This window comes from Crocuta crocuta, unplaced genomic scaffold (assembly GCF_008692635.1).
Source record: "Crocuta crocuta isolate KB4526 unplaced genomic scaffold, BGI_CrCroc_1.0 scaffold225, whole genome shotgun sequence".
Lineage (NCBI taxonomy): Eukaryota > Metazoa > Chordata > Mammalia > Carnivora > Hyaenidae > Crocuta > Crocuta crocuta.
In genome coordinates, this window is record NW_027530408.1 from 2104919 (window position 1) to 2115607 (window position 10689).

A 10689-nucleotide genomic window follows, 5' to 3' on the forward strand; every position below is an offset into this window, starting at 1 on the left:
TAAAGAGTCAGACATTTAATGGACTGAACCACCCCGGTGCCCCTAACTCATTATTTTTAATTCATGACTGCATAGTGGTCCTCTGATTTTGTCTGTACAGGATCCTTTCCCTCTTTGTTAGGTAATAAGACCACAATTTCGCTGGATGAAGTATTGCCCTTCCCACTGAGCACAGACTTGGTGAGACTTACAATAAAATCATTGTTCTTTGCCTCAGTCTGGACATTGCTCTCTCCTTGGAATCTGAATGTGGAGGGATGGAACCCAGTCATCCCAACAGCTGCTGTCCATGGGTTTCTGCTTTTGAGTCCCTGGTACTCTGGTCCTTCAGCTTTGCCTATGAGCATGGGAACTCTCTCCATTCTTCCAATAGATTTGTTGCTCAACTTAGCCAGAGTCAATATCTGATGCTTGCATGAACCTCAAACAGATGCTCCACTCCACCCAGCACTCCTGCTAAGTTTCCCATCAGTACGGACTCTCACTTCCCAAGGCACTCATTTCATAACTTTCCCTATTTCTCAAACCTGCATTCTGCTCCACTCAACTTGAGGCTCATTTTTCATTCAGAACATGGAAGTGGTTAACATCTTCCTACCACCAACCTTACAAACCTTCTGGCAGCTGACCTCATATTTTCCATTTTCTTTCCAGTTACAATAGTTCTCTGTAGTAAGCATTCTGTCTCCCTCCCTCTATCAAAGGCTGAGCCCTCCACTTACACTCTGGACCCATCTCTACTTTTGTCATTTCAAAGATTGTGTGTGTCTCTCCTCCCTCTCTCCTGACAATCACTTTCGCTTTCTCTATGAAGACTGTGTCCTAATATCATCCATCTTTTAAAGTACCTGCTTCCCTGACTCTATATCCACTAGCCACATCCCATTCTGTGCTCCCCACCCAAGGCAAAGCTTCTAGAAAAGATTGCTTCTACTTTCTCACTTCCCATTCTTTCTTCAACCCACCCCAACTGTGCTTCCATCCTCGATATCCCAGCCAAAGCTGCTCTTGGTTATGGCCACAGATGACTTCCATGTTGCCAAATTCTGTGGGTACTTCTCTGTTTTGCCTTTGTGTGCTCCCAGCGGCACTCAACATAATCAGCCTCTCCTTCATTTTCTGAGTTGTCTCTATTTCTCTGACACCCCAAACTTCATTTCCCTCTCTATCACTAATTGCTCTAGAGATGCTATCCAACTCTCTACCATGTTCCCTCCTTTATTTCTTTCATAGTATTTATCATACTGTAATTATCTTGCTTATTGTTTTCATATACTAGCTTATTTTTAGTCTCTCCTTATATTGATACCAGAATGTAAAGTTCTTTGGGACAGGAATTTAGTTTTGTCTGTACTGTTCAGCTGGCACACAGTAGGTATTCAATCAATGTCTTCTGAAAGATAAACATGACATGTTTCTCAGACTTTTTATCAACACCCCTGAACTCTCTTCTCAATAAGGCCCTGACTCGGGCTTCTGTGTTCAATTTTGCTTAGTTTTTTAAGCAAGAATTCTGCTGGATCCGTTGAGCAAAAACTCTCCACCCTTGATTTCTGGGCAAATTCCTTATCTCCACCCCCACCCCCACCCCAACTCACGACTCTGGCTTGCCTTCAGCAATAATCCTGTGAAGTTTGTTTAGCCAGAATCCCCTCTACCCCTCATGTTTCATCTTAGTAACTTTCCATCCACTACCTCTGCTCCTTGGCTATAAATCTTCATGTGTCCTTATTGTATTTGGAGTGAAGCCCAAGCTCTTTCCCCTACTACAAAACCCCATTGGAGAAGTCCCTTACTGAATGAAGTCTAACCACATAGTCTTTAATAAGTATCATGAAAATTTCTTTAATGACCCTGCAGTTCTATTAAGACAGCCTAAATTTACTGCAGCTTTTTGGCAACCGTATCCAAGGCCGTCTCACTGACGTACATGTAAATGGGGTCCTGTGGATTGTGCAACTTGGTGGCTCCTACATTACATTGTTGGCCAGCACTAAGCAGAGAGAGTTAAATGCATTTTCAAACATTAAAATTTTTTTTAATATTTATTCATTTTTGAGAGAAAGAAAGAGAGAGCATGGGCAGGGGAGGGGCAGAGAGAGAGGGAGACACAGAATCTGAAGCCAACTCTGGGCTCTGAGCTGTCAGCACAGAGCCCAACTCAGGGCTCAAACTCATGAACCTCAAGATCATGACCTGAGCTGAAGTTGGACGCTTAACCAACTGAGCCACCCAGGAGCCCCATTTTTTAACATTTTTAATAGACATACTATAAGGTCAGTTTTCCTCCTTGCTGTATATAGTTCCCTTTTCTCCACCCCCCGTGCCCCCCCCCTTTTTGAATAGAAAATAAATATTTATACTTCTTCCTAACAGGAAGAGTTTGGGTCCTTCCTTTAGGTCCACTGAGTTTGGATCTTGCTCTTGTCACTCAGCACCTTAGTGACATGTTACTTGAAATTGGGATAAGCCTGCTTTATCCATCTTCATTAAAATGCAGGACAGGATAAAGTCAAGGGTAGAGATCTGTGATACACCAATAGAGAAATTCCCCCAGGTTGGTACGAATAAAAGTCAATCCTCTTTAGGCTTCCCTTTAGCACCTTGTCATCTTATGCACACTTTGCTCTCAAAGCAAATTGCTCAAAAAACAAAAATGTTTCAGAATAAAAATTACCAAATTGAATCATGTATGAGAGGGGCATTGGACCCAACACATTAGGATCAACTCATCTCTGAAACTTACTAAATCTATGAACTTGCACGGGTCACTCCAATGCTCTATAGCGCAGTATGTTCCATTCGTAAAACCAGTATAGAAATGGTTTTGAATCCAGTTGCAAGGTGCTAGAGGAGTGAATCTCTCGATGTACATGAGTGCTTGAGGTTATACTTCTGTGACTCCAGACAGGGTCCTCCTCATGAATGCAGCGGTCTTTTGTCATCTGCTTTAGTGCTATTTATAACAGGTAGTCATTAGGGGAAAATCTTGTTAACCACCAAGATGATATAAATTATGATACACACACACAAAGGGCCATTGTACAGTAATTATGTTGTAGACAGAATCTTAATGATGTGGAGAAATAAGTGAAAATAATGATTTTACATAAAAAATGATCCCTGAGCAATGTGGAAGAAAGCATATGAAAGTGTCAAAAGTGGTTATTTTGGGGCAGTAGGATTATTAATCATTTTTCCATTCATTTTATTTTCTTAAGTGTATTTATTTAGAGAGCATGTGCGAGTTGAGGAGGGGCAGAGAGAGGGAGAAAGAGAATCTCAAGCAGGTTCCGCGCTGTCAGTGACATGGGATTTGATCTCAGGAATCATGAGATCATGACCTGAGTTGAAATCAAGACTAAACAAACTCAACCAAGTGGAGCCCCACCCAGGCACTGCCCCAGTTTTTCCATTCACTTTATTTATCTTTATGTTTTAACATTTTAACATATAACATTACATATACTGTTTTAAAAAATTGGAAAACATGGGGCACCTGGGTGGCTCAGTCGGCTAAGCGTCTGACTTCAGCTCAGGTCACGATCTCACCGTTTGGGAGTTCAAGCCCTGTGTTGGGCTCTCTGCTGACAGCTGGGAGCCTGGAGCCTGTTTCAAATTCTGTGTCTCCCTCTCTTTCTGACCCTGTCCTGCTCATGCTCTCTCTCTCTCTCTCAAAAATAAATAAACATTAAAAAACAACTGGAAGACATTTTGAGTTGCCTAAAACATTAAAAGCTTTATAAACGTTTATGCTCTTTAATTGTACAAACTCTATTCTGAGGAGATAATTTCTTTTTTTAAATTTTTTAAATGTTTTATTTATTTCTAAGAGACAGAGAGACAGTGTGAGCAGAGGAGGGTCAGAGAGAGAGGGAGACACAGAATCTGAAACAGGCTCCAGGGTCTGAGCTAGCTGTCAGCACAGAGCCCGACATGGGGCTTGAACCTATGGACCGTGAGATCATGACCTGAGCTGAAGTCAGATGCTTAAGCGACTGAGCCACCCAGGTACCCCTGAGGATTTAATCTAAGTAAATAATTCAAGTTACAGAATATGGGTGCATCCAAAGATGTTAATGTGATGTTATTTAAAAAGTATAAAATTGGAAACCATCTAACAATGCAGAAATGATTAGAGAAAAACACATCATCTATTTCAAACCAAGGGCAGACTTTTAAAATTTTGTAGGTAAAGTCTGTAAAAACAAGAGCTTACAAAGTAACATTAAGTGAGAAAGTAGAATAGAATCATATTCAGATTATAACTATATATATATATATATTTTTTTTTTTTAAGGCAAAAAATAAAGCACTAAAAGTAATCTGAACTACAGAAAAGAAGAGTGATTGGTTTGGGTGGTGATGTTCAGGATCATCATAAAATGTTATTTAACTTTCCTACACTTTGCAAATATGAGCATTTGTGTAAGTAGGAAAAAAATGTACAGTTATTTAAAACTCAGAAGTACCTGCTCTCTGGGAAGGAGACTGGAGGGTTGAACTTCTCTCTTTCTGAGGAACCTACTTGTGGGGTTTTGGGGAGATGGGAATAAACTGCTGTCCTTATTCAAAGGCCCCAGAGCCCCACCCCGCCCAGAGCAGGGGCTCTGGGGCCCCAGCCACTCACTGTCAGGTGCAGCATACTCGCTCCTGGTCCGATGCAGCCTGGGCCTTGAAGGTCCAGTCCACGATGTGGTTTCCTCCCACCGGGGCTTGAAATCCCCAGAGAGATAAGGAGGGGCCGTTGTATCCACTCAAGCCTGCCCTGAGCAGGAAAATCCCCATGCACACTCATTGTCACGGTTTCCTACTCCTTCCCAGGGGGACACTTTTGATAACGATGATACTGCTGCTGAATGACGATAGCTTACTGAGTTCCTTGAAGGTGCCAGTGATACTAGAGTATTTCAGTGAATCCCCACAATGATGTCTGTACTCCCTTGAGGGATATGCATCATTATCTTCATTCTGCAGATCAGAAAGCTGAGATTTAAAGAGATTAGGCCATTTCCTCAAGGTTACACAGCTAGTAAGTGGCAGATGTAATTGACTGTCCTTGGTCCATGCTCTTGACCACCGGCTTGATGCAGGTTGAATTCCCAGCCCATGCTCTCAGCTGTACTGTCTCCTCTTCTTCCTGGAGGTACCACGTCATCACTGAAACTGGCTAGGGCTGCCTTTCCTCACACCATTCTCCAGTCATCCTTCTCCCCACAACTCCCTGAGATCTGAGGCAACAATTTCAGGAGCCTTTCTGTGTACACACACACACACACACACACACACACACCCCACGGCATTTTCCCATTACCCCTCTGAATGGCATGTACATATGATGAAACTGAAGCTATGCAGATAAAAGTCACAGGGCTCCAGTGCACAACCAAAATATAAATTCCAAAGTGTTCCATTTATTTGTCATGGTCCATGCAGGTGTCCCCTTGCAGGGCAGAACGTGCCTGACTTTTCTCTGTATCAGCCTCCAGCACCCAGGACACAGCCCGGTGCCTCATGTGGCCTCCGTGAAAGTTTTCTGAATAAATGAGTGAAAGAAAGAACTAATGTATGTTTTAATGATATCACATATAGCCTCAGTTTCTTCATCTGTAAATAGGTAGGACTTGCCCTCTCCTTTGAGTTGAGAGCCGTTGAAGGGCAGGGAACGGATTGTATTCATGGTGTAGGTCCAGTACTCACTGTGTTACCCATAGACAGGATGTCCTGTCCATTAGGTCATTTGGGTAGAGCTGAATCCCAGCAGGCTCCTTATAGGGGTCTGAGAATGAGTGAAGCAAGGCCTCCTGCATGCCCTGCACCCATCTCAGAGAAGGACATTTTGCTGTTAAGTTACTGAGATGGACTGTGCTATCTGCCTCCCCACTGCAGAGTCCGTGTGCAAAGTGTGGCCTTCCATTTCTGTTTGCTGATCACCTGCTAAGGGTCAGGAATCAGAATGGGCTCCTGCTACTTTTCAGGCAAGAGCCCTCGTAATTGCCTTGTACATACGTCTTTGGTTAAAGAAACCCAGGAGGGTAACGTGACCTGACAAGAGAGGTTTCCCATACAGACCCTGACAGCATTTCTCGGGGGGAATGCTCTCCTGCCTGCCTGCTTGCCCAGGAATCTACAGCTCAGAATATTCTATCAGATAACCTCCTTTTTGAGCTCTTTTTCTCCTCACTTCCCCCTCCCACCTCACTCATGTTCCCTCCCTCTCATCCCATCTTCCTTATCCACCACAGAACCTACATACCGTCAACTGTCAAACAGCATTTTTGAATGGAAGACCGAATGAGCCTCCTCCCCCTCCTCCCTTCTCTTGTCTGCCTTTTTCCCTCACCTGTACACACACACACGCACGCGCACACGCATTTCTCCTTCAGCCACTCTCACCACCTGCCAACACAGCAGCCTGGAGAAGCTACTAGAGCCTTTGTATTATTTTGCTTTCATGTTCAGGAACTCCTAAGGCTCAAGGTGGGAAAAGGGTTCCCTGGAAAACTTTGGAATGACTCAGTGGCCCAGTGGCCAGCACAGGATGCAACCTTTAGAGGTGTCACCTCCCTGCCTCCTGAAAGGGACAGTTTTGAGCAGCCTTGCTCTGATTCAATGGAAAGTTTGGAGGGTTTCAGGTTTCAACCAACCATATAGCTGTTCAGTTCAGAAGGGCTACCCTGGCTGGAGACTGGAAGGCATACCTGCTCTCCCAAAGTGACACAGTGGGTGCGGGGCTGTCTCAAGCTCTATCATCTAAGGTACAGCTGAGAATTCCCTTCCCGACTTTAAAACTCCTTGAAATAAACTTTGAGAGGGACAGCTAGCAATAACGTCCTACTCCAAGTGTTTAGCATTTACAGTTAACCAAGTACTTTTACAGTAAATATCTCACTCAAACCACACCACAACCATAGCAGACAAGAAAGATTGTTATTCCCATATCACAGATGAGAAAACTGAGTTCCAGCAAGAAGCACAGCTTGTCCAAGGCAGCGGTACAGCTGGACCTCAAACCCAAGTCTTCTGGATGCCAGAGCCAATTGCTTTAGTCTTACTGATTCCCCTCTTGACTCTGCCCCCATTAAAATGGCAGATCTCTCTGGTTTGGTAATGATCTTGCTGCTTAATGATCAGCTGACCCTTCCGCAGTGATAAGCAGAGGTTCACTGAAAACAGGATCACGTGGTGATTGCCCACAGGATTGACCCCTGGGGGAGGGCCTCACTCCAGGGGCGGGAAGAAGCACATGTACATGCCAAACCACACATGAATGCCAGGGCCATTCTGCCAAAAATGAGCCAACAGAGGCATTCGTACCTATGTATTGTCCTCAGAGGTGAGATTTCCTCAATTCCTTAGGAAGCCATCTCTCTTTCTGTCACCATTTTCCTCCAGGGTGACGGGGGAACTCTGCCCCCACAGCTGTGTCTGCATCTCAGTTTCCACGTATCTGAGTGGCTCTCCCAGCTGCAGCTCCACCCAGCCGAACCTCCATGTGCCTCCTGTCCTCTGGAGCTCTTTGCTGGAGGTGACCGAGCATCCTGAGCCAGAACACTGGAGGGGCCGTTTCCAGGAGGAGAAGTCACATCAAGTGCGGGCCGTGGCCTGGATTATGCCCCTCTGATCACAGAGGAAGCCAGGTGAACGGCAACACTGAGCACTGTGTCATAACGGTCCAAAAAGGGTCACCTACTGCTCAGGCTGTGAGTAGAAACACAGGAGCGGCCCCACCCATTCTGGTGATGGGGTGGGGCTCCCAGGCTCCTTACATGTGGATGAGCCGAAGGTCTTCTGTGCACCAGGAATGAGAGCCACTTCATTTCCCTCTGCCTCGCATTCTCCACCAGAATCCGTGGAATTTCCTGCAGGCCCGCAGTGCCACCCGACCTCAGGAGCGATGGCAAGGGACCGCTTTTCCTTGTGCTTTCCCAACATCTTTCCATGACATTTTTCCTGTTTCCCTGCCTCCTGTAGTGACTGTGTGTTTGCCCCTATTGTAATTACACAATAATAAGGACCACAACAAAAATCAGCTCCTATCTATTGAGTATATCGGGCTTTGTAAATCTTCAAACCATGGTATGGTCACCGTCATCTTACAGGTGAAGAAATGGAGATGTAGAGAAGTCAAGAGACTTGACCAAGGTCACCCAGCTGGTAAGTGACTGTCCAGAACCACACATCCCCAACCCCCAAGCCCAACACTTGCCCATGTGGGCCTGCTTCCCAGTCCCGATCACTCTTCACAATTTCTCCCCAACTCAAATCCACCAGTCCTTTCTCCATCAATTAGGTCTACCAGCCAATACATGTCTACTGACCCTCCCCCCTCCACGGGCCTGGGCACCTGGAGAGATTCAGATGGCAGGAAGCCAGAGCCCCTGCCCCTGCGTTGCTGAGGAGCTGGCTGCCTAAGGAGACTAGACAAAGACCAGAATTTCACACCCAAGCTCTTTGCCACCTCTGCCAAGTCCCTTCCCCTCTCTGGGCCTCAGTTTCCTCCTCTGCAAAATGAGATGGTGGTACTAGGAGATCACAAGTACAAAATGCTACTTATCTGTGATCAACCGAGCACAACCCACCTAATGAAAAGGTGGGGATACTGAGGCCCAGGGATTAGGGCTGTCCCAGGAAAATTGCTGGAGCAAAGCCAGAAAAGAAAACTGTGAGATTTGATCCTTAGAAGAAAACTGCTTGGTTACTAAGACTAGGACTAACACCTAAGAATGAACCTAGTGGAGGCCCCATGAGTGGGGAGGAGGCCCACTGCTTCTGGGTCCTTCTGTAGCCAACAAAGCCCAGAAAGATTCATGCCGGCATGGGTTTCCCCTTAGTTCTTGGGCACTGAGGGAAAAGTAAGCTGCTTGCTTCCAATCCTTTCGCTTCTACAGGGACTAAGGGCTGTCCCGAGAGCAGTAAGCCCCCAGATCAGTCACTTAGAAGCCATTTTCCTTAGAAGGGATGGACCCAGTTGGTAGGCTGCTGTCCTTGCAAGGCCTCTGGGTACAAATGCCCACGGCTCGCAGCACGCCCTAAAGAAGGAAGTGTTGGCATTGGTTATGGAAGAAGGGGGTAAGTGGCTTGTTGACAGATTTTGTTGCAAAGTTTCTTTCTTAGTTGTGTGGGCTGTTTTTCCCATGCTGACATGGAAGGCACATTTTGAAGCTGGGTGACGTTTTTGCCCCTCCTGACCATATCTTATAACAATGGGGTATGATGCCGCCTTAGATTTGTGGGCCAAAATACCGTTTATACCACACTGTGCACACATTTTCTCAATTTGTGTGTAAATTTTTGTTTGTATATAAGTAGAGGGAGGTGGGATATTCTTCATAATGCTCGTTTTACAGCTGGGGACACTGAAATTCAAGGAACTGGTGTGCTTAAATCATCTAGTTTGCTATCCAGGGCACGGTGGGCTCAAATGGTCCTTCCTATCTTCTCAGAGCACGTGAGCCCACACTCACTCATATTTCTTTTTCCTTCTCATTCATCCCTTTGTCCCATTTATACCCAAAGCTCTTCTATACACGGACGTCACCCACCCCTCCGACTAATGACATGGAGAGCCGCTTTCTACGCCCTTGCTGGGCTCTCAGTTTAGGAGAGAGATGGTCTCTCCTAAAGGCCTGCCTCACTTTGTCTATTATAATCATACGAATCTATATTTGTGAGGTGCTTTTAATTTTTAGAAATTATAAAAAAAATCACAAGCATAATTTCCCCGCTGAGGGTGGAGTAGGAAGGGCGAACAGGGTTGGGGGAGGCAGCTATTTTCCAAACACGGCCTCTGCCAGGTGCTTCACGTACAGTAAGTCACTTCTCAGGGACAGCCCTGCCCAGGAGCTGTGGTTACTCCCCAGATTGGGTAAGTCACTTGCCCAAGGTCTCTCGGTTAGCAAGTCAGATCAGCATTTCAAAGCAGACCCATCTGTTCCCTAGCTACCCTTCCGTGGTTGCCTAGCTCAGGTCTCCCCACTACCAACCCGGCACCGTCTTGGATTCCAGGACGTGGGACTCAGATGTCATTATGGCTGTAAACGCTCCGAGAACAAAGCCACCCCCAAAGCTGTCCATGTCCCAATCTCTGGGATTTTATATGGTAACAGGACTTGCAGGAGTGAAGAATAAAGGACCCGAGGTGGGGAGACCAGCCTGGCTTATCCAGGGGGGACCTTGCACAAGGTCTTTCCAGGGCAAGGCAAGAAAGTGGAGGAGGAAAGAGAAAGGGTGAGGGCAGAAGTAAGAGAGTGAAGGAAGAGGAAGGGGTCAGGAGACAAGGACGCAGGTCACCTGCAGAAGCTAGAAAAGGCAAGGGAACACTCACCCCCAAGCCTCCAGAAGGGCCCCTCCAGGTCGACACCTTGTCCAGTGAAACTGGTTTCAGACCTCTGGGCTCCAAAACGGTAAGGCACTGTTTGTTCTCTAAGCTTCCATTTTGTGGTCATTTGTTAGAGCATCCAGAGGAAACTGACTCAAGCACTACTTACGAACTGCAGAGAATACCTAAAGTCTTTAAAAGTGTTCTTTTAGGGGCGCCTGGGTGGCTCAGTCGGTTAAGCATCCAACTTTGGCTCGCATGATCTCGCAGTCTGTGGGTTCGAGCCCCACATTGGGCTCTGTGCTGATAGCTCAGAACCTGGAGCCTGTTACAGACTCTGTGTCTCCCTCTCTCTCTGACCTTCCCCT

The 10689-nt window shown here is 46.1% G+C and overlaps 1 long non-coding RNA gene across 1 annotated transcript in view; it reads right to left on the minus strand.

Annotated features, from left to right (window-relative positions):
• Window positions 1–4704, minus strand: part of LOC144233604 (uncharacterized) — an 11248-nt gene extending 6544 nt beyond the window's left edge. Inside the window, exons 1-2 of the long non-coding RNA XR_013335713.1 lie at window positions 4631–4704; window positions 2747–2956 (exon numbers count right to left, since the gene is read on the minus strand). This is a non-coding gene — a long non-coding RNA (uncharacterized LOC144233604). The remainder of the gene's footprint in view (window positions 1–2746; window positions 2957–4630) is intronic.
• Window positions 4705–10689: the final 5985 nt, after the last annotated feature.